General features: G+C 37.4%; 1 long non-coding RNA gene and 1 pseudogene across 1 annotated transcript; both read right to left on the reverse strand.

Moving 5' to 3' along the window:
* Positions 1 to 609: 609 nt before the first annotated feature.
* Positions 610 to 2,448, reverse strand: LOC147524606 (uncharacterized). Its single transcript, XR_015197042.1, has 4 exons — positions 2,246 to 2,448; positions 2,005 to 2,143; positions 985 to 1,902; positions 610 to 747 (listed from the first exon to the last, which is right to left on the reverse strand). It is a non-coding gene; the product is annotated as an uncharacterized LOC147524606 (long non-coding RNA).
* Positions 2,449 to 7,750: 5,302 nt separating this feature from the next.
* Positions 7,751 to 7,842, reverse strand: LOC147524607 (small nucleolar RNA R71; annotated as a pseudogene).
* Positions 7,843 to 24,904: the final 17,062 nt, after the last annotated feature.

Consider the following 24,904-nt stretch of genomic DNA (forward strand, 5'->3'; position numbering starts at 1 on the left):
TTTCTCAAAGAATGCTTTCACGGCATTAGCAATTATCCATACAGTATCATAAGCATATAGACCATAAGGATTCAATCCTATAGTTCCATTACTTAATTTGCTCCACCTAGAGAATAAATACTTCTTATTTTCGGAAAGAGGTGTATGAGGACGTAGTGTAAGAACTCCCTGGAGTGATCTTCCGACATTTGGAGAAAGATGAGATTTAGAATCCAAAAGAGTAGATAGGCAGGTGGTAGCTATCCACACATATCCAGTATCTATCATTCTAAGATGTTTTGCGATATCAAAAACCATCAGACCTGAATTGGAATAAGTATAGTATGTACGACAGTAATACGTGATTCCATCAATGCCACTTTAACCAATGCATCTATAATTTCAGCTTGAGTTGCTCCAGGATCAGGGGGCAGCACTGCTTTGTAAGATATTCTACAACGTTGCTCTGCAAGTTTATCCCCTAATGCAGAGATACCTTCCGCCCATGATCATCATCAGTGTAGATTGCAATTACTTCTCTCCAACCGAAGTGTGTTACGATATTAGCAATGGCAGTCATTTGGAAAGCATCACTTGGTGAAGTCTGAAGAAAGAACGGGTACTAAAGTGCAGAAAGGGTGGGATTTGTGGCTGTGAAAGACAATAGTGGAACCTGGAGCTCATTCACAACATGTGACAGTACATGAGCCATTACGGAAGCTTGGGGACCAATAATGGCCACGGTATCAGTTTCCATGAATTGCAAACCTGTTTGTTAATGAAATTCGTATTAGAAGATAGACTAAGTTACAAAAACAAAAATATTGGGCCTCACTGTCAAGAACATTACAACAAATAATATAAAGACCACATATCCCAAGGTTTACTGGAACGGGAACCTGGTCTATTACTATATTCAGCTATTACTATATTTAGTCCAATACCATATTTTCCAGTAGGAGAAACCAATAGAGAGAAGACAAAGAGTTACTCAAACCAAATTACCTCCAATTATGCTGAGAAATCCACTGAAGTTGGAATTATGAACTGTAATATTTAGCTTGCTTCCACCAAGAAAACTGGGATCATAATTACATCATTAACAGTAGCTTCCATAACGATTTTTGAAACTTGTCCATTGATTGTACCAAGGGTGTAAATAGATCCAATGTTAACAACAGCAGGTCTTGAAGCCTAATTTGAGAACTCCCCAAATGAGAGTATTGATAATGCTGAAAGCTACCAAAATGGATTCATTGCAAAGGGCAGAGCTATGCTGCCTCATATAAAATTTGTTTCAATTCATTATTTGAAAACCAATCCTATAAAATTTCAAGTGAAAGCTAACTAACCAAGATTTCCCTAGAAACTTAACACACCAACCAAACTTAGAGCCCCATAAATTGTACTATTAGCAGAACTTAATAATACAAGTATACGACTTACTCTGAAAGCAAATTAACTAGTCATTAAAAGTGAAAGAAAAATACATTTTGTTCAAGTGAAATATGGACATAAACTACCATCCCGAAATAAAATATGCAATATGATGCAAAACTTAACACTTATCATATGCTCCTAACGTTAACAACACAATCATCACATTGCATCTACAATAACCCACTAGCACTAATGGATATTGGTGGACTCGAACCACCATCTCTTAAGAATTAGTGGAGATCCACTAGCATTCTCAAGCGCTCTACCTTTTGAGCTAAATTCTATAACACACAATACCAAAAATATCCAAATAGCGAAAATTATGTGTTGATACACGAACTCGTCACCCTTAAGTTCAACACCAAAACTATATAGTACAAAGTATACAAATTTCTACACATTAACCGCCACAGGCTCTATTGGATCAATAAACTCAACTGAAGCCACCCCCATATGTGACTGAATTTCCCCAGTTACAGTAGGCTAGAAATAATCAAACATTAAAAATGTAAGTCCAAAGTCCAAACAAATAACAATATAAAACATTTGACCCACGATATGCATGAACAAAATTTATCAACTCACCAGCCAAATAGAGCACTCTCAACCATGACCCACGACACACCAAGAAGTTTGATACTCACTATCACTATCAAACTTCTTGTTCTTATTCTCTTCAGCCATTATACCAACTTGTTCAAAACTCATAGAAGCAGATATTCTACTACAGAAGCAAAACAAAGCTTAAAAGTTACTAGAAATAGAGAAACCAAACCCATTTCATTTAAATCAAAAATAAAAAATTGAAAATCAACAAAATACATACCTTCTTCCAATTTGTGCTTAATTTTCTTAATTTGGAGAAGGGAGAAGGGCAAATCTAGCTTTTCGGTTTGAATTTGGGGGTGTTTTGGTGTTGAATTTTGAGGTGTTGGGTTTGGATTTGGAGAAAATTGGAGAGAGAAATAGGAGAGAGAAAACCCTTCGTGAGAGGTGTTTAGATATATTTGGGTGTTTTGATTTTTTTGATTTAAATGTGATCCAACGGTTTGATTTCGCCTGTTCGATGGCTGTTTCATTTTTGCATTTCTACCTAGCCAAACCGACTTCTCTAAAAAGTAACTACTTAAATGTAACGCCCGAAATCTCAAATAATTATATACCTAAGATATGTGACTTTTCTGATTTTTTTTGACAGAGTCTCCTCTGTATTTTCAACATTTCATAAATATAATACCTGTCATAACATGAAAATTTAATAAAAATACATCCAAACCAAATATAAAATCTCATACCTTAGTCGTAAATCCAACTACTAAAAGATATACTGATTAGTAGAATCAATTACTTAACCATCTCGACCAATGCCAGTTAAGTCAAGTAACCAATCCTCGAATAAGAAGAAAATTATAAATATACAAACATCCCAGAAACCCTATTACATGACTAGAAATAATGACACCCATAACAATAAATATTTAAGTTATAGTAAAACTTACTCTCAGTGCAATTCCCGCATCTGCCTATTTGTAACCAAATGACATACGTAAAACATTAAACCTAAATCACTTAATTTCAGTTCTTCGTTCCAAGCAAAAATACGTAATGATCCAATATTAAACAGATCACACTAAACATGCTCTAACATATATAGTTATGAAATAAAACAATGATCAAACATCATAAACAAAGAACTCTACGGGGTGGGTATCTTCCTACTAAAGCGGCTGTGCCGGGTGGCTACCTACATACCCTTTTAGGGATCAAGCCATACGTAGTTCTTCCAAAATATACCACATCGACGTTATAACTCAACAAACCCATATAACAATTCAATAGTTTGGTATTGTATCTCGACAGTTCTATATAATAACTCGACAATTTAATTCAATATTATATCTCAACAGTTCGATATAATAACTCGAATATCGAAACTCGACAAATAAACCATCTTTCCATAAAAAATATGAATTGCAACTCATATTGCACGACACTCACAATAACATTCAGTGGCCAGCATAACAAATCAATTAGGTTAAGACATTATTGATTAAAAGGACGATACTGAGACTAAACACACCATTGAAACTAGTAATACAAACACCAAAACAACTAGATAAACATCCTAATTAAAGCAATTGTCCGAATAGACAATAATGAAACACATCACCATTAACAATGGATCGATATACTTAAATTAATTATACACTCAATACTAATACAAACTTAAAGTAAAATAATAATCAACAATCATTTCAAACATAAATCTTTCTTTACATGCGAAACAGTAATGAGAAATATATATAACCTTCTTCTCAAAGTCAATGGAAAATCCCTCATTATATTCGGGGAAATATCTACTTGCGTTTGAGTTATTGAATAAGCTCCTTTAAGAAATCAGCTCCAAAGCTAAGATGCATCCTTCCAAGCAAAGTCTACAATCCTTAAAGATTTCCCTATAAGTTCCATACTATAATATAAACCCAATTATTCCCATCGAAATAGCTCCAATTCGACACCCCACAAATTAAAACCCTAATTTGTATTTCTTAGAAATAGTGATGATTAGGAGTCCTTCAATCACACAACTAGTCGAGAAATGGAGTAAATTCTTCCCCATAACAAAACCATAATATTTTCTTTTGAAGATTTTTGGAGAAGAGATTGAAGTCAGAGAGAGCGAGAGAGGAGGTTGAGATCAAGTATTCCCTCTTTTTCTTTTCTTTTCTTTTCTTCATGGACCCAACCATGGGTAATGGGCCACCACCCCTAAGCCCAATAATATGGGGTTTTACATTAAGTTAACTTAAAAATAAGTACGCAAGTAAAACTTAACTTAGAAAATAAATTCAACCCTAATGTTTTGTTGATATATGATGTATTGATCAGTCCTCAAATGTGTGTTTTATTACATTTACAATGCTTCAATTATGCCCTTCTTATGCTTAATGAATAGATAACTTATAACTTTTGCTACATTTTGTAGGATACAGGCCATTTAGGATGTATATTCCTAAAACGTGCATTTTAGCACGAAAAGGATTGCTATTGATGCTACTTGGGAAGATTCCAGCTTAGGAGAAAAAGTGTCGAAAAGTCAACCGACTAAGTCAACTGTCAAAGTCAACTCTCAAGAACTCAAAGCTAAAAGCTATGGACTTAAGGACTTAAAGCCAAATCAAGAATTCAAATATATGGGCTTAAATCAAAAGCCCATAAAGCTTAATCTTATCCTCAAGGTGTTTTTAGAAGAAGGGGCAAATATGTAATTGGTGTTCTATATAAACCAAAGAGATGTAGAGAATTAACCATCCAATGTTTTAGGGTCCAAACCATTTTGGTTTGTTAGGAGTAGAGTAACCTAATTTACATTTAAGTCATTTAATTAAAAGTCTTTTTATTTTATTTTATTTGCTTTATTTCAATTTCCATTGTTGTTCTTCAAGTTACTAAATCAAGTTTCTTTTGAGTATTTCCTTTTTGCAACATCTAATCAAGTTCTTCTTTCATTCAAGTTCTTGCTTTCAATCAATCTACCTCAAGTTTTTAGAATCTTGTTTTTATGTTATTGAACCCATCATCTATTTCTAAATCATCTTGTTTTCTTTCATTCAAAGCAAGAGTTAATGACTATTTAGTACCACAAACTTTCACATTTTTTCTTAAATGGTACCCGAACTTTGTATCTCGCCTATTCGTACCACGAAGTTTCAATTTAGTACCTCAGTTAATTTTCCATCCAATTTCCTCCAATTTCACTAACGACATTAGCACTATTCATGTTAGTACTATTCACATAGCATGATAAGAGCCCAAAACTGTAGTTTTAACCCCTTAGCAGTCATACTTTTAGACCAATTATGTGAGTAATAAGTAAGAGTTAATACTGATTACGTGTTTTTATGTATTTCAGGCTTCAAAGTCAATTATGTGCAGGAATGTGCCACTTTGATGAGATAAATGAGCAATGGTTGGTTACTAAGGAGTTCGGTGATTAAAGGCCAAGATTCAAGAAGACAAAGCCTTTGTAAAGCCTAGTCAAAAGATGAAATGTCAAAGTCCACGCAGGCAGAAACAGTGCACAAAGACAGTAGAACTTCCGAAGACCATATCTTTGGACTCAGACCTTGGAATTGGGCCTACCTTATGTCAAAACGACCGGCTCGGAAAGAGCTTTCCAATGGGCCAAGCCTTGACCCAATCAGAGGAGTAGAAGTGGACGAAAAGTCTGCTGAAGCCAACTGCAGCTGAAGAGGCCTTTTTGGACTGAAAGAATTGAGTTTTGGGCCTGATCCTCTGGCCCAAAACATGACTCCAAGCCCATGCACGATTTTTGGATCGGAACATATAAAAACCAAAGTTTAGCTCTTTGTTAATGGTAGCTAGTTAGACCTAAAATAATATAGATAAATCTAGATCTATTTTCATTAATTAATTTAAGTTTTAGTTCCATTTAGGTTCTTGTTTTAGATTAAGTCTTTGAATCATTATTCTTGATTGATTAGATAAATAAAAATAGTTATTTTAGCAAGTTCGAATTGTGGTATTTCAATTTGTAGATCTAGTTTTATTTATTGTTGGTTACCATTTCTTAGTTGTTAATTAGAATTTAATCATTGTTTAGTTTAGATTAAGTAGATTTGAATCTTGATATTATGTTTAGTTATAATAATATGGGAAATGATGTTTTGATGACTTAAGGCTAAAACATCCATTAGAGGGTTGATGAAGCCTTGATGAAAACTTAGTTGTTTAGTATAGAATCGTTGTAGAATCTATTCCACTCTAGAAGGTGGTGTGTTTAGCCATGAGAATGGGTGGGCGACCTCACATGCTAGTTAGTACTTGGTAGAAATGCCATGAACACTAGGGATTAGACTTCGAAATTCTTGCCGTGAAAACATAAGAATCGAGATCGACAATCTATACTAGGTTATTAAGTTGGATTCGAGGTGGATTTAATTCCCCTCTATTTCTTTATCTAGATTCAAACAATCGTATTTCCGTAGCTTTCATAGATTAACTTTAGTTTATATTTTATCTTGTTATTTATTATATCTTGTTATTTAAATTAACGGCGTCTTGTTAGCATAACATTTAAGTAAAGCTCTCATTAGACTTAAGACTGATTTCTTAGACTTAGAAAACAATCCATGCTAGGGAACTAGGAGTGGAGCGAACTTCCTACTCCACTTAGTGCAATTAGCATCGAGAGTAGAAGCTTTGATAATTGAGATTAAAAGATCAGTTTTAGTGGGTTTTACGTTTTGAATTCATCGTTCATTTCAGTAGGTAAACTATTCATTTTACATTTATCAAATGGCGCTGCCATCTTAGTTGCACTTTAGCATTGTTTTCTTTGTAGAAGTAGTCATTTTAAGTCCCATTAAACCCACCCACCCTTAGTTTGTTTCATCTTTGTGGTTGCCCATTTCAGCTTTGACAAATTCGAGAAAAATACGGGGCCAGCGCCGCTAAAGGGAGGAAGCGCGACCAGCTAAGTTATTGGAATTTCATCTTTAGCGGCGCCATACCGCGCGACCAGCGCTAAGTTTGGAACTTCGAAACGAGCGCGACCGCGCCAGACGGAGGCGCGCCAGCCGCATTTGAAATTTCGGATTTCCCCGGTTTGATTCGAAACCGAAGTTGTCAAGTTTTTCAGTGTTCTAATCTCTTATATACTGAAACAGCGTACACAAGGCGCTATTCATAAGCGAAGCAAGGACGCTTATCGGTATTCCTTTCTTCCATACCTCGCATTTCGGTTAGAGGTTTTACTACTAGTATATCAGAATTGTTTGGAGTGTTGCATGTTTAGTTAAGCTCAACTTAGTCTTGCATGAGATTAAGGTGCGGTCAAACAAAACAACAAAGCGTAATTACGACAACAAACAAGTCTATCTAGTACACCACCCCGACACCTCTAGCTACTATCATCACACACCATACGACATAATGGTGAAGAAAGAGAGACTCCTCTCTCCGACTTTTACAAAGCCTTGGCGATAGCCCTAAATCTTGCATCGTTCTAGCGGACCCGGTGGGGATTTTTGAATCCCCAAACATATTTAATTTGTTACCCGTTTTTCATGGGTTAGACCATGAAAAACCTTATCGGCTACATCGTAGGATTGAACAAGTCCTAACAACATTCCATCATCCTACGGTTGGTGCGGAACAAATTAAATTAAGGGTATTCCCTTTCACATTAGCCCGATAAAGGCGTCTTGGTTAACTGCCCAAAGCCTAATTACGTGGACTTCGTGGGCTAAACTTGTTCATTTGTTTATGGAACATTTTTACCCTTTAAAAACGGATGAGATGCTTTCCAAGATTCATTTTTCGACAGAATCCTCATGAATCATTTTCTGAGGCATGGAATCGTTTCACCGATCTCCTTATAGAGTGTCCACATCATAACTTAGCTAAAGACACGTTAGTTCGTGCCTTTTTCAAAGGTCTTCTACACCACCATAAAGAAGTCCTTGACATAATGAATGGGGGTAGTTTCCTAAGTAAAGGAGCCTCGGAGGCTTACAAATTTTTAGAAGACCAAACTAAGCGGAATAATAATTGGGGGGGTAGTGATGATATCCCCCGCTCATTTCCTAATTCTTCTTCAAAGAGTCAAGGCCGCCCGGTATGTTTGAGAAGAAAACCGATCGAACTTAAAATTTACTCGAATCTCTAACTAAAAAGTAGAGGCTATTTACGCTCAACAAAAGCCTATCCCCGTCATGAATGTAAACTCCAACCCATGTAATTCTGTTTGAGTCAGAGCACCACGGCGATTATTGTCCTCTAGCTTATGAACAACAACCACGGAACAAGATAATGTTTACTCTATTAATAACTATCCTATTCCTAGCCCCTTGGAGACAACATCAACCCGGTTGGAGAAATAATCAACAAGTAACACCTCCGGGTACAATAATCAAAGCGTTAGGCAAGCAAACAATTATAACCAAGCTCCACCTAGGCAAGGACAAGGACAAGGACAAGGTCAAGGGAATTATAATAATTATAACAACCAAAGCCAACACGACAAGGTCAAGCACAAGGTTAGAATAATTATAATAATTATAATACCAATAGAGGTATCGTTAGGTTAATAATAATAACTATCACAACCCACCCATAAATAATCAGCGAGATAGTTCGGTCGCACCACCGTGACTACTACACCTACACAACCGGATCGTATCGGCCTTTATACAAGTTACCCAACAACTTTTCCGACAATGACTCAATCAAACCAACAGATTTTACAATCCATAAATCGGGGCATACAACGGTTATGGCGAAATGACAAAGGCGTGTTTCGGGACAAGCGATACCAAACCCTAAAGCGGCAAACCACGACCTTTGAGGTAAGCGGTAATTCGGAAACTACAATCGTAGGTGACCTAAATGCCATCACCACTCTCCGTTCGGAAGAGTGGTTGACCTTTAAAGTAACTTCGCCTATAGTTAGTACCCTACACGGATATCGAACTAGATACGTAATAGAAAGCGAGGAGCCTACCACGGTAGAGGTACCGGTTAAATCACAACCAAAGAAACCGAAAGCCAAGGTTACCGCGAGTAGAGCCATATCACGAAATAAAACGAAACCACCGTTCCCTAAAAATTAGCCATGCTAACCGGGGATACAAACTTTGAGGAAATTAGGAACATTTTCAAGAATCTAGCGATAAACCTTCCTTTTTCGAAGCTATTAAAAGCTACCTAACCACGCTAAGTTTCTTAAAGAGTTGTGCACTACTAGGCGTAAGACCAACATACCTAAAGGCGCCTTTTTAACTGAGAAGCGGTTCAACTTTATCGAAAATAATGGAATTGTTAAGTACAAGGACCACTGGTTAGATCCCTCTTTGTAAAATGCACCTTAGGAGATTCCCACCACGCGACCGCCTTATTAGACACGGGGCGAGTGTTAACTTACTCTCCGTATTACTTGTATAAACAAATAGGTCTACAGGAAATGCAACCTACAAAAATAACGTTGCAATTAGCGGACGGTCAATTAAGTATCCTAAAGGTGTAGTGGAAAGCGTGCTTGTTAAGGTTGGGATTTCTACTATCCTGGCTGATTTTGTTATCCTCGATCTGAAAGTAAGCTAATGACTCTGTACCGATCATCTTAGGGCGCCCTTCTTGGCAGCGCCAATGCGCTTATAAATTGTCGCGTGATGGAAAGATGTCCTTATCTTTTGGCCATCTTTACTCGCCGAGGTAAATGTTTTTAAAATGATGAAACAGTTACCAAATTCGATGCGTAGATGGGGAGGTTAGCATGATCGAGAGTTTAGCTCAAGATTATTTTAACAACACGTTTCACGAAAACAATATGTACAAATTCCTTTCTTTTTGGAACTTCAGATTTTGTAAATGACTCTACTTAGAGGAAGTCAACACCATCCGGAGTCCACACCAATTGTAGACCGTCGGTTTGCTCCATATATCGATTACGAAGACTTGCTACCTAAGCAAGTCTTCATTACTATGAATATAAGGACACTTATGAAACATCAGCCGGACATTAGTCCACACGGTCTTAAACCTCTTCCCCCGGAGTTAAAATATATTCAACTTGATCCGGATGGTAGTCACCCGATAATTATATCTTCTCTGTTAACTAAGGATGAAGAGACATGTTTAATAAGGGTGATTAGGGAACATCGGTCTGCGATTGGTTGGTCCCTAGCCGACATTAAGGGAATTGACCCTAATGTTTGCACTCATCGTATCCATTTGGAGGATAACGCGAAGACTTCTCATGAACCTCAGCGTCGCTTGAACCCTGCCATGAAAGAGGTGGTTAGGGAAGAAGTCTTGCGATTACTCGATGCGGGTATTATATACCCAATCTCCGATAGCGAATGGGTAAGTCCCATTCATGTAGTTCTAAGAAATCGGGAGTTACCATGGTGCGTAGCGGGAAGGGTGACTATGTTGTCACTCAAGGTCCTATGAAATGGAGAATGTATTGATTCTGAGGCGTTTAAATGCTATGACACGAAAGGATCACTTTCCCTTACCATTTATAGATCGGATGCTAGAGCGTCTAGGCTGGTCATGCCTTTTATTGTTTTACGGATGGCTACTTTGGCTATTTTCAGATTATTATTGATATTGATGACCAAAAAAGACAACCTTCACATGTCCCCGGAACATATGCCTATAAGCGAATGCCTTTTGGCCTTTGTAATGCCCCTGGTACCTTCCAGCGATGTATGCTTCATATATTTAGTGACATGGTAGCTTTATGGAAGTGTTCATGGATGATTTTTCTATCTATGGAGACTCCTTTTGAGAATGCTTGTCTAACTTTGTCTAAAGGTCTTGACACGGTGTGAAGAAAAGAGCCTCGTTTTAAATTGGGAAAAGTGTCATTTCATGGTAAAAAGGGCATAGTACTAGGTCATATTGTATCTAGTGATGGCATCGAAGTAGATAAAGCCAAACTAGATAAGATAGCGACCTACCTAAACCACGGTTGTCAGGTGAGATTAGAACCTTTCTAGGCCATGCGAGGGTTTTATAGGCATTTCATTAAAGATTTTTCGAAAATAGCTAGGCCTTTAACTAACCTGCTTTTGAAGGATGCAATCTTTGATTTTAATTTTAACTGTAAACGGGCTTTTGAAACCTTAAAAGCGCCCCAAACCACTGCGCACCTATTATATAGCCTCGATTGGTCTAAACCTTTCGAACTCATGTGTGATGCTAGTGACTATGCGGTTGGTGTTTGTCTTGGGACAGAAACTAGATAATAAGTCCACTTTGTTATTTATTATGCTAGTAAAACATTAAACGATGCTCAACGGAATTATACAACTACTGAAAAAGAATTCTTAATGTCATTTATGCTTTAGATAAGTTTCATCCTTATTTGGTTGGTTCTAAAACTTTAGTTTACACGGACCATGCACCCTTTAGGTACCTTCTTGCAAAGAAGGATGCTAAGCAGAGATTAATCCGATGGATTCTTCTCCGCAAAGAGTTCACATTAGAAATAAAAAAGGACAAAAAGAAGGGTCGAAAGCGTAGTTGCCGACCACTTATCTAGACTTACAAATGACGATAGTAGTGATTACGAGTCCATCTGGGACTCTTTTTCACGATGAGCATCGTATGCTATTTTTCATCACCATGGTATCGCGGACATCGTAAATTATTTAGCGGCTGATGTTATGCCTTATAATTGGTCAAGAAATGAGCGTAAGAAGTTCTTGGCGAGTCAAGTTATACTCTTTGGGATGAGCCCTACCTTTTTAAGTATTGTGCGGATCAGATTATTCGTTGCGTTGCATTCCCGGTGGGAATATAATGAAGTTCTATCGTTCGCCATGACAAAGAGTGTGGTGGCCACTTTAGTGGAATGAAAACAGCCGCTAAAGTTCTTCAATGTGGATTTTATTGGCCTACCTTTTTAAGGATGCCCAAGTGCATTGCAAGGCGTGTATTCGTTGCCAACAACTTGGGCGAATCCTGGCGTAATATGATGCCATTAAATCCAATCTTGATAGTAGAAATTTTTGATGTTTGGGGTATTGATTTCATGGGCCCTTTCCTGTTTCCCATGGTTATATTTATATTCTAGTTGCCGTGGACTCGTGTCTAAATGGATAGAGGCCCTAGCTTGCGTAGCAATGACCATAAGACCATTGTATTTTTTATTAAAGAATATATTTTCTGTCGGTTTGGCATTCCTAAAGCCATCATTAGTGATGGTGGAACACATTTTTGCAACAGAGTTGTTGCATCCCTAGTGAAAAAGTATGGAGTTACACACAAAGTAGCAACTCCTTATCATCCACAAACTAGCGGCCAAGTAGAAGTTTCTAATAGGGAAATCAAAAGATTTTTAGAAACAACAATAAACCCCGATAGGAAAGATTTGGTGAAGCGTCTATCGGATGCCTTATGGGCATATAGAACTGCTTTCAAAACTCCTATAGGTATGTCTCCCTTTAGACTTGTATTTGGGAAACCATGTCATTTGCCCGTTGAATTAGAGCACCGTGCTCTGTGGGCTATAAAAAGCCTTAACTTCAATATTGATGAGGCGGGTGTCAAACGCAAGTTACAATTAAATGAGCTTGAAGAAATCCGTAGCGATTCTTACGATCTCACGAAGGATTATAAAGCTAACATGAAACGTGTTCATGATAAGCATATCTTGCACAAAGAGTTTGTGGTCGGACAAAAGGTTTTGCTTTACAACTCCGTCTACATATTTTCCCGGGAAACTAAAACCCGTTGGTGCGGTCCTTTTCTCGTTCTTGAAGTCACCCCCTTACGGGGCAATTACCTTGGTAAATCCCAAGGACAACAGTACCTTTCAAGTTAACGGTCAACGATTAAAACATTTTCACGAACCCGTCCCGATATAGAGGAAGTCCTTTACACGGGACCCTATCTATGAGGAATGACCCTTGTCATTGGTGTACTTCCTTTCACTTCCATTTAATGGTAAGTGCACCATTAAGGTAACGGGCCCTCCCTATGGAGTGTGTGGCTGTAAGTACGGATCCTAAGTCCACGGTTCACATATTTCACGTTTTTCCACTCTTGCATGTTTTCTCGGATTTTTTTGAGTCATGTTTCTATGGTGTGAATTATGTCTTTATTTGCTTATTGTTTTTCAAAAAAAAAAAAAAAAAAAAAAAAAAAAAAAAAAAATAATAATAATAATAATAATAGTTGTTTTCATTTTTAGATATAGATATATATCTAAACCCATAAAACTAGCAATCCAACAAGTCTTGGGAATCTGACTTTAAACGACCCATGTTAAAACAAATTTTGTGTTTAAAAATTTGTTTGGGGGGTGGGAAATCAGTCTTTCCATCCGGATTGCTCGAACTTTCCATTTGTGTTGCTTAGGTCCATTAGTATACTTCATTGGGGTTGACGTCATCTAATTTAGAGTTCATTCGTTCGCATAACTTACGTCACACACGCACTTCGAGGCGTTTTTCCACACTCTTATACGTCACCCATGGTTAGAATTGAGTGTTTTATGGATCATTGGATTGGAAATTCTCTCTGATCATTTCCATAACTCATTCGCCAAAATCGGACCGATAACAAAGTGGCAAATTGAATTTGAAATTACGAAAAATTCGAAAAATTTGAATTCAAATTGGGTTTGGGCCCAAGCCAACGACGCCAATCGTGCGTCTCCTTCCTTCCAAAAAACGCAGTGTTTCCTATTCCACTCCGCCCGGCTACCATGGTTTAAAACAAACCCTAAACCAAATAAAAAAAAAAAGAAAATAAAAACCGAACTACACTCACGCCAAGTAATTCAATCCAACTGAAATCTTCTTCAAACCATTACCACAAACTACCCCAACAATTTTACAACTCCGAAAACAACCACCGTAACCACCACCGCCACCACCATTGTTTCTCGTTGTTTTTTATCAAACTCGCCTCCCCCACAGGCTACAAAAACCATTAGTTATCTAAGAAACTTCAATGGCGCTACGACGAAGAATGTTGCCGGAGCACGCGTTTGAGGCCGACCATTTCGCACCATTTTACGACGCTAATATGATTAAGAGGGATTGGAACGGATTGTGGTATTCGACAGAGGAGTTCTATCACTATGATTTGGTAGAACAGTTTTATAAGAAACGAGAATTGGAGGGAAATAGGATTTTCATTAGGATAGCAGGAACGAGGAGGGAAGTAACGAGACAGTTGTTGGCTGAGCTATTAGGAATCACCAGTAACCAACCTAGATATCGACCATTCGGGAATCGATTATCTTTGGAGTTCCTGCTTTGATGAAAGATACGGTCATAGAGGGTGAATACAATACGATATCTCATTCGTTAAGCGGGACGACCACGAGAACCAATCAACCGGGCAGTAGCTCGGTGGATTGGTAGGAACGCCCTCGGGGAAAGACAAAGTCGGCGACATCGGACTTGATGTCCGCGACATTCTGGATTTTGCAAGCGAATGAGTGTAATTTCTGCATCCTCGGTTTAATTTTGAATGTGATTGGAGGAGTGGGAAAGAGCATGGCACCTCTTCCCGTATTGATTACTAAGATCATGCTCTCTCATTTTAATTTGTCGCAAAATCTGCTCCTATTAAGATCAAATTGTATTCTAATGCAAGTATTTATAAGGAATGCATCCAAGAGACTTGGCCGTTGTCTGCAGAGGATGAAGTTGATTCGGATAATAAAGGGGAAGATATGACATGGTTGGTTGAGGATAATTTCGATAGTCATACTTCTAATTTAGAGCGAATGATAATCGCAAAAACTGGTTTTGCGATCGCGGTTATCGTATCGTGAAGATATCCGACATAGACAAATTGTAATTGAAATAAGCAAAACGAACTTTCAGACGAGAGTTGAAATGCTCGAAAGGGTCGAGGGAAGATATCTTGTCTAAATTGGAGATTATCCACCGAATCACCAAGCCCGGTAGATGAAGACTCAAGATCGAGATGGGAAGGTAGCTTGTTCGGGATAGAGATGCTACGACGTGATGCCACTCGTGGATGAGTCTCTCTCTGACCGAAACCGAGAGGCATGAGCGTCGTCGCCCAAGCAGCCGGATGGCTCAAGCCATTCTTCACCACGAACCGTCTCCATCTCAGGGACCATCTTCTTCACACGCCTAGGTGTTCACCATCAGTTGTGTCCTGTTATTTCATTGTTTTTTATTGTTTTGTTAGTGGAATTTTATTTCAGTAGTTAGATTTAAATATTAAGTTGTTTGTTTTAGATTGCTTGGATTTCATATTATTTTAATATAATTTATTTTGATCATCTTTCGTAAGGTTGTCTTGGAGTAAAAGTTGAAAATTAGGCCGATAACGGCATATCTATGATTTTTTTTGTAGTGGTAGCATGATATGTAGGAGAGTTTAGAAGTTACTATTCTAAACCAAGTTTAAAAGATACCAGGGTTGTTAGGAAATCAAAACTATGGTTAGTTTTTCGTTTTTCGGGTTTGGCAGTTTTCTATTTCGAAAATTGCCTTAAAACAATTTGGCAACTTGCCGATTCGTTTTGGAAACCCAGAACCTATTTAAACTTCCATCATTCTACACTCACAACCCACACTACACCCCACAATCATCTCTCACCTTTCACTCCAAGCTTTTTCTTCTTGTTTTTCTTGTAAACTCGGTTTTGCCAGCACTTCTACGAAGCGCCACGCTCGGTAAAGAGCGCTGCGCTCTATACACCGCCATAATTTTTTTTTCAGCTGGCGCTGGCCAAGCAGAGCGCGACTCGCCCTACAACACTGTAAATCGAAAAATCTCACGAGCGCGCCCGCGCCCAAGCAGAGCGCGACCCGCGCCCAAACACTGTAATTCCAAAACCCTAGGAGCCACTTCTCTATATATGAAGCGCAGCCAGGCCCCTCCTCCGTATAAGGTGAATTCCGATTTTCTTAGGTTTCTTCCAGGTTTTCGCAGCTGTTCTCTGGGTAGTTTTTGAGATGACACCTCCTATAGTGATTCCTGAACAGTCATTTGAAGACTTGATGGGAACCGATACCTATGGAGCATCGTTCCGCGAGCGGATCGTGCAGTTAGGATGGCGGCATCTTCTGGTGAGTGATGACGATTCTTTTTCACCTAAGCTAACTGAATTCTTCTATAATAATATTACTTTTTTTGTACCCAAGAAGGAGAACAAAAATTTTCCCTTGCTATTGATGGCACGACTATGGAATTGATAAGCAATTGATAGCTTTGGTTTCGGGGTTGCCATTACGACGACCTATGCACACGTGGGGATATATGACAGATAACTCATACCTATATGAATATGCCTATTTCCATGAGTATTATGGGGGAGGGGTGTTTCGTATCATGGACCAAGACCAATATAACATCGCCCTGAGTAGCCTATCGCTGAATGTAGGCACAACCATGTTGTTCATCATGATGAACATTCTAGGAACGGCGGTTTATACGCCAATAATATCATTTGGTGACGTTTTTTCCTTGCTTTTAATTGAGGGCGTCGTCGGTATGACATTCCCCGAAGTTTTAGTTGCTACTCTGAGGCGAGGCCATACCTTGAGGCATAAGTACCTTCTTATGCCTGTCTTGGTTTGCCGCATTATGCGCGCTTGCCTACCCATATTCTGTACACAGTACACAGATTGGGAAAGGGTCGAAACCATGAGACCCACCAATCGTGTGGTAAGATCATTCCGAGCCATGACTTGGCCGGGATGGCAGGTGCAACCACATTTGGTTGCCCCTTACACCCCATCAGACCAAGTAACACTAGAGAGGTTAGCACTAGTTGATGATACACGACGGAAGGCGTGGCAAGTTGTTATGGCATGGCAGGATGCGAAAGAACCTCATATAGAAGAGGAGGATGACGAGTAAATGCTGGGGTGCAGGTAAGTTTTTAGTTAAGTTAGTGTCTGCTTATGTCCCAAGCAATTTCATTCTGTTAACCCCATAATGGGTGGAACTCTTATAGAGTTGCGTCAGTTTTTTTATATTACTATATTTGTATGTTTTAACCTTGTTTTGCAGATGTTCCTGAATTTCACGCGCTTCAATGGTATTTTTCCTACCCTCTTTATTTAAATGCTTTGAGGACAAAGCATGCTTCTTGTTTGGGGGGCATAGAAACACGTGTAATTAAGACATCTGTTAGGATATAGATATGTATAATATGCACTTGTTTTCTAGTTAAAATTTCAAAAATTCAAAAATATAAATAAAAAAGTATGCTATACACTTTGGAATATTGGTATTGTTTTCTTTCTCTATGCTCTTAACAATTTAAAAGTCTCACATAGCTTTTGCGTCAGAATAATTGTTAGAAACTTAGGTTAATATGTAGGTAATAATCTTTGCATCTATCTATAAATTTATTACATGAGTATCTATGATTGTTAGCAGTAAGTTTATGAAATCTAGGCTAGAGTACTTATTCTACAAATCCTGTGAGAATATAGCCTAAAGCCTTATATGAGCGAAACATTTGAGAAATGACACAAGGGAGAAGTAAAATCCGGATAGAGAAATCACACGTCCACTTGCTTGATCACTAAACCATATCCTAAGTGAGAATTTAGGCCCTCTTTCGATCGATATAGCCAGAAATTCAAACCTATGAATTAGTTTCGCTAGTAAGCCCCTCGAGCCTTTCCTTAGCCTTTCATAAACCAAAATTCCTTTACCCTGTTACAAAAACAAAACAAAATAAAAATATAAATCAACCTACCCAATTTAGAATAAGTCTGAGAATAGAATGAGGAAGAAAGAAAAAGAGAAAAACCTGTGTAAACAAAAATTAGTAGTTGCTTCAGAAAAAGAAAAGAAGTTTCCATCCAAGAAAGGAAAAAAAAATAGAAATAAATAAAAACTCCAAAAATAGAATAAAAGGGAGTCAAAAGCCAAAGAAAAGAAAAAGAAAAAATATGGCTAAGGATGAAAACAAAGTATAGAAGGCAAAAGAAAATAACAAGGTTTCTCTAAGTTACATAATATGAAGACTCTATTATCTCAGACTTGTCCTTTTGAATATCCATTTCCTTCCTTCTTAAACCATCTCCTAATCCCCGCAACACCTAATAAAGACCTCTAGCTCAGTTAGGAATAGGTTAGTGTGATAGTAAGTGGTAGATGTGTTTGATCGACTCCAGCTTCCTTGTGTGTCATTGAGATTGTAAGGTAAAGTGTGCCCACTGCACACTGGAGTAGCGAAACTTGAGTGGAAAAATCAGAGTGGTTTTTGTCTTGACATTTATGTGAGGACCTACTTAAGGACGCTATTCCGAGTTTTCAGAAACGGACCTGCTATTACATTTCATAGTATTACTCATTGTTATATGTTTATTTTAGATGATTGATTATTATGCATATATTAGCTTAGGGTTCTGACTGGGTTATTCTTATGTATTTGCTAGTGAGATGTATAGATAGTTGAGACATGAATGAGAAAACAATAGTTTTATTTCTTAGTCGTTGTAGTATAGATGAAGTTTGTGAGTACCTTCATCTGAAAAAACTCACGAGGCTATAACTTCGTCCACTAGGGAATTCCTAGTGGTTTAAGGCCTTGTTGCATATGGTCAATGCAATCGCGACTCAGTGGAGAGGCAGAGTAGATAGAACTCCATTTTTGGTCACTTATGCTAATTTCTCATATTTGCTTGAGGACAAGCAAAATGCTGTTTGGGGTGGTTGATAAGAGCCCAAAACTGTAGTTTTTAACCCCTTAGCAGTCATACTTTTAGACCAATTATGTGAGTAATAACTAAGAGTTAATACGATTATTACGTGTTTTATGTATTTCGGGCTTCAAAGTCAATTATGTGCAGGAATGTGCCACTTTGATGAGATAAAGGAGCAATGGTTGGTTACTAAGGAGTTCGGTGATTAAAGGCCAAGATTCAAGAAGACAAAGCCTTTGTAAAGCCTGGTCAAAAGATGAAAAGTCAAAGTCCACGCAGCAGAAAACTTGACAAAAAAGAGAACTTCCGAAGACCATATCTTTGGACTCAGACCTTGGAATTGGGCCTACCTTATGTCAAAACGACCAGCTCGGAAAGAGCTTTCCAATGGACCAAGCCTTGACCCAATCAGAGGAGTAAACTGGACGAAAAGTCTCTGCTGAAGCCAACTGCAGCTGAAGAGGCCTTTTGGATTGAAAGAATTGAGTTTTGGGCCCGATCCTCCGCCCAAAACATGACTCCAAGCCCATGCACGATTTTTGGATCGGAAACATATAAAACCAAAGCTTAGCTCTTTGTTAATGGTAGCTAGTTAGACCTAAAATAATATAGATAAATCTAGATCTGTTTTCATTAATTAATTTAAGTTTTAGTTCCATTTTCAGTTCTTGTTTTAGATCAAGTCTTTGAATCATTATTCTTGATTGATTAGATAAATAAAAATAGTTATTTTAGCAAGTTGAATTGTGGTATTTCAATTTGTAGATCTAGTTTTAATTATTGTTGGTTACCATTTCTTAGTTGTTAATTAGAATTTAATCATTGTTTAGTTTAGATTAAGTAGATTTGAATCTTGATATTATGTTTAGTTATAATAATATGGGAAATGATGTTTTGATGACTCAAGGCTAAAACATCCATTAGAGGGTTGATGAAGCCTTGATGAAAACTTAGTTGTTTAGTATAGAATCGTTGTAGAATCTATTCCACTTTAGAAGGTCGTGTTTAAGCCATGAGAATGGGTGGGCTGACCTCACATGCTAGTTAGTACTTGGTAGAAATGCCATGAACACTAGGGATTAGACTCGAAATTCTTCTTGGAAAACGTAAGAATCGAGATCGACAATCTATACTAGGTTATTAAGTTGGATTCGAGGTGGATTTAATTCCCCTCTATTTCTTTATCTAGATTCAAACAATCGTATTTCCGTAGCTTTCATAGATTAACTTTAGTTTATATTTTATCTTGTTATTTATTATATCTTGTTATTTAAATTAACGCGTCTTGTTAGCATAACATTTCGTAAAGCTCTCATTAGACTTAAGACTGATTTCTTAGACTTAGAAAACAATCCATGCTAGGGAACTAGGAGTGGAACGAACTTCCTACTCCACTTAGTGCAATTCGCATCGAGAGTAGAAGCTTTGATAATTGAGATTAAAAGATCAGTTTTAGTTTACTTACGTTTTGAATTCATCGTTCATTTCGTAGGTAAACTATTCATTTTACATTTATCATAACACTATTCACGTGAACAGTGATTTAACTATTCATGTGAACAATTTTTTTTAAAAAATCTTTAATCAATCTAAAAAATTAATTCTTTAATGAAAAATAATAATAAAACATTATTCACATGAACAGTGTTTTTTGTGATAATCTAATTTTTAAGATTGATTAAAAAACACTATTCACATGAATAGTATTTTTATTATTTTTCAATAAAGAATTAGTTTTTAAGATTGATTTTAAAAAAAATGGTCACGTGAATAGTGAAAACACTGTTCATATGAATAGTACTGTGTGAATAGTGCTAACGCCGTTAGTGAAATTGGACAGAATTGGATGGAAAATTAATTAATGTACTAAATTGAAACTTCGTGGTACGAATAGGCGAGAAACAAAGTTCGGGTACCATTTAGGAAAAAAACGAAAGTTCGTCGTACTAAATAGTCATAAACTCTTCAAAGCAACTTAAGCAACTTGTATTCAATCTTGTTCATTTAGTTATTAAGCAACCACATCATTTACATACATGTTCTTGAGCCAATTAATCCAAGTTTTTCATGTTTTAATCCTTTCTCATAAGATAACTAGTGTTTTCCACCATTAGAAGGTTTAGAGAGAGATTTTTTAACCATCAAACCGGCCATTCCTCCAAACAAAGGATTTAAGATGAACAACACAACCCTAATCACCACTATTTCTACTTGATCCCCTTTGATTGTCTCAATTTTCCCGTTGTGTGGGAACTTCAGACATTGATGATAGGTGCTTGGAATAGCTCAGAGTCTGTGCAGCCTGGTCCTGCCAAAGATCATGTGATAGGGTGTATTAGCTTTTACCACAACAAAGTTTATGATGAGAGTTACTGGACTAGTAGCTACGGGGTAGTTGGATCTCCCCAACTGTCAGAGCTTTGTCCCCACTAAATCCATATAAGTTGGAGTTGGTGGCGACCATCTCAAAATTAGGAATCTGTAGCTTCTTGAATCCGTTGTAGTATAACACATATGCTGAGCTTTCTGGATCAACCAATATGCGATGCAAATCATAATCTCCAAAAGGGATTGTCAGAACAAGTGCATCTTCATTTGGGCTTTGGATGCTACAACAATCGACTTCAGTGAAGAGGATAAGCGGATCTTTATGGGGTACCGCATTGACCTGTGCTCCCGTAGTCAGTTCGCTGTTCATGATCCTCATTTGCTTGGCGATGCACATTTGATGTTGCGTGCCTTTTTAGTGACCTACCCACTTCGTTTGCTTGCCTTTCCAAAAATCATATTTAGCTGGAGGCGGCCATTGAGCGGTCCAGTTCCTGGGCGATCTTGAACTGATGTACTGATCTCCTCAGACTGTACTATATTCGCCTGTTTGTGTGCTACAAACTGCTTCAAATCTCCCTTTCAATCAGATCTTGTAGTTCATTTTTTAGGGTCCTATAGGCTCTAGTGCTGTGACCCTTACTCTTATAGATCTTGCAGTAGGTCCTTTGGTCTCTAGTACCCAAAGAGCCTGGCTTAAGTGGAGCTGGCCATTTGAGGTAACTCTGATTCTTGATTGAGTCCAAAACCCCATCTGCCATTTTGTTCAAAGGGGCGAAGTTTCTGAGCGAAGTTTCTGTCCATTGAGGGAAGAGCTTCTTCAGCTCCTTCCACTCGTGGCTTCTTCTATGGTTTTCTATATAAGCTACTGGTTACATTCTGGTACTGTCCTCTAAGCATCCGTCCCTTTGATGGGGATTCAGCCCTTTGGCGGCCACGATTACGATCTCTTTTCAACTTTTGAGGGGAAGAGTTACCTTCTCGAGGGGCTACAAGAGCTGTCCGACTAGCTTTTTTGCTTCCTGACATTTGTTCAAGACATTCTCTTCCCACCCAGCATGAGTCTCAACCCTATCTAGGAGTTCCTCTAAATCATGAGGTGGTTTCCTGGAGAGGGATCCGAATAAGGCGTTGTTTTCATCCAACCCTTGTTTGAAAGCGATTATGGCAGTCTGTTCACTGCAAGACTCTATCTGGATTGAAATTTCCATGAATCATTGCATGTAGGACCTTAATGCTTCTCCGTCCTTTTTCTTGAAGTTGAACAATGCGTCAATACGCTTTGGTTGGTGTGATAACTATAAAATATATAGTTTTACTAACGAATAAATGATGAAACTTAAACGCAAGTAAAACTAAAACTATTTTCTTGTCTAAGGTGTTTTATCAAAGATTTCTACTCTCAATTCTATCGAAATAAAGTTGGAGTAAAAGATTCGTTCCACTCCAAGTTCTTTAGAATTTGTGTTTCCTAAGATTATCAAACTACCCAAAGTTAATGAGAGTTTTACGAAATTATACTACGATGCAAATTATACTAACGAGATACAATAATTCAACTACGAAATGCTAAATTAAATCTATGATAAGGAATTAGGGAGGATTGATTCCACTTTAACTCGACTTAATTTACTAACGAAGAAACGTCGTAATCCGAATTGCACTACTTTTGCATAACAATTGGTTCTTCCTAATCCCTAGTTGTTCATGGTAATCTTTACCAACTAACATCTAGCATTTGAAACAATCAAACCCATTCTCATGATGAACTAATTGTTTTCTAGAATGGAATGGGAAATCACGACTACTCTACGCTTAACAAAAATCAAGCTTCATCAAGACTTCTTCAACCCCCTCTAATGGAGGTTTAGCCTAGAATCATTATGCTATCATTAATATATAAATTCAAGCAAGACATGATATAAAGATTATAACTTTGCTTATTTCAACTCGAATGGAAATTTAATCATGCAAGAGTTAATTGAATCTAGTAATGACAAATAACTAAATCTATGAATTGAAACTAAAATGATTTAATGGAAAAAATGAAACTAAATTATGAAGAACTAATTAACTTTATTGATCTAATGAATAACAATAACAATGATTCAATAACTGAATTTAAAACTAGGTAAAATGAAAAACTAATTAATTTAAAATCTAAATCTAGATCTAAACTATTCTCTGATGACTACTTGCTACCTCCTACTAAAGATTGCTTAAGAGTTAAGTCTTGTGTCCTCAAATGGAGGAGACCAGATCCTCATTTTCGTGCATGAGCTGAGGAGCCATGTTTTGGGCCAGAAAATCGAGCCCAAAACCCCAATTATTTCAGTCCACATAGGCCTTTTCAGCTGAATTTGACTTCCATACACTTTTCGTCCACTTTTGCTCCTCTGATTGGGTCAAGGCTTGGACCATTGGAAGTCTGATTCCAAGCTGGTCATTTTGACATAAGGTAGGCCCGGTTCTCCGAGGTCTGAGCACAAAGATACGGTCTTTGGAAGTTTTGCTGACTTTTGTGTGCTGTTTCTACCGCGTTGACTTTGACTTTTCAGCTTTTACCGGGCTTTACAAAGTCTTTTTCTCCTTGAATCTTGGCCTTAAATCACATATTTTCTAAGCAACCAACCCTTGCTCCTTTATCTCGCCAAAGCAACACATTTCTGCACATAAATGACTTCAATGCCTGAAATACATAAAAACACGTATTTAGTGTTAACTCTTATTTATTACTCGCATAATTGGTCTAAAAGTATTATTGTTAACGGGTTAAAACTTCAGTTTTGGGCTTTTATCAAACCACCCCCAAACAGCATTTTGCTTGTCCTTAAGCAAATATGAGAAATTAGAATAAGTGACCAAAAATGGAGTTCTAACTACTCTCGTTTTGCCGAGTGCGATTGCATTGACCATATGCAACAAGGCCTTAAACCACTAGGAATTCCCTAGTGGACGAGTTATAGCCTCGTGAGAGTTTTCCAGCGAAGGTACTCATAAACTTCATCTATACTACAACGACTAAAAATAAAACTATTGTTTCCTTATTTATGCTCCCAATTGTCTATATATCTCACTAGCAATGAATAAAGAATAATCAAGTCGAAACCTAAGCAAATATATGCATAATAATCAATCATCTACCAATAAACATATATAGAATGAGTATTGCTATGAAATGCACTAGCAGGTCCGTTTATGAAAACTCGGAATAACGTCCTTAAGTAGGTCCTCACATAAATGTCAAGACAAAAACCACTCTGATTTTTCCGCTCAAATTTCGCTACTCTAGTGTGCGGTGGGCACACTTTACCTTACAATCTCAATGACACACAAGAAAGCCGGAGTTGATCAAACACATCTGCCACTTACTATCATACTAACCTATTCCTAATTGAGCTAGAGGTCTTTATTAGGTGTTGCGGGGATTAGGAGATGGTTTAAGAAGGAAGAAAATGGATATTCGAAAAGGACAAGTCTGAGATAATAGAGTCTTCATATTATGTAACTAGAGAAAATCTTGTTATTTACTTTTGCTTCTACACATTGTTTCCATCCTTAGCCATTTTTTTTTCTTTTTCTTTGGCTTTTGACTCCTTCGATTCTATTTTTGGAGTTCTAACTCTTTATTTCCTTTTATTTGTTTATTTTTTTTTATTTGGATGGAAACTTTCTTTTCTTATCTAAAGCGACTAACAAATTCTTGATTCTAAAGGTTTTTCTCTTTTCTATTCTTCATCTCTATTCTCAGACTCATACAAAGAATGGGTAGGCTGATTTTTTATTTTATTTTATTTTGTTTTTTTTATAAAAGGGTAAAGGATTTGTGGTTTATGAAAGGCTAAAGAAAGGTTCAGAGGGGTAACTAGCGAAAATTAATTCATATATTTGAATTTCTGGCTATATCGATCCAAAGAGGGCCTAAATTCTCGCTTAGGATATGGTATAGGGATCAAACAAGTGGATGT

Source organism: Coptis chinensis, chromosome 1 (assembly GCF_015680905.1).
Source record: "Coptis chinensis isolate HL-2020 chromosome 1, ASM1568090v1, whole genome shotgun sequence".
Lineage (NCBI taxonomy): Eukaryota > Viridiplantae > Streptophyta > Magnoliopsida > Ranunculales > Ranunculaceae > Coptis > Coptis chinensis.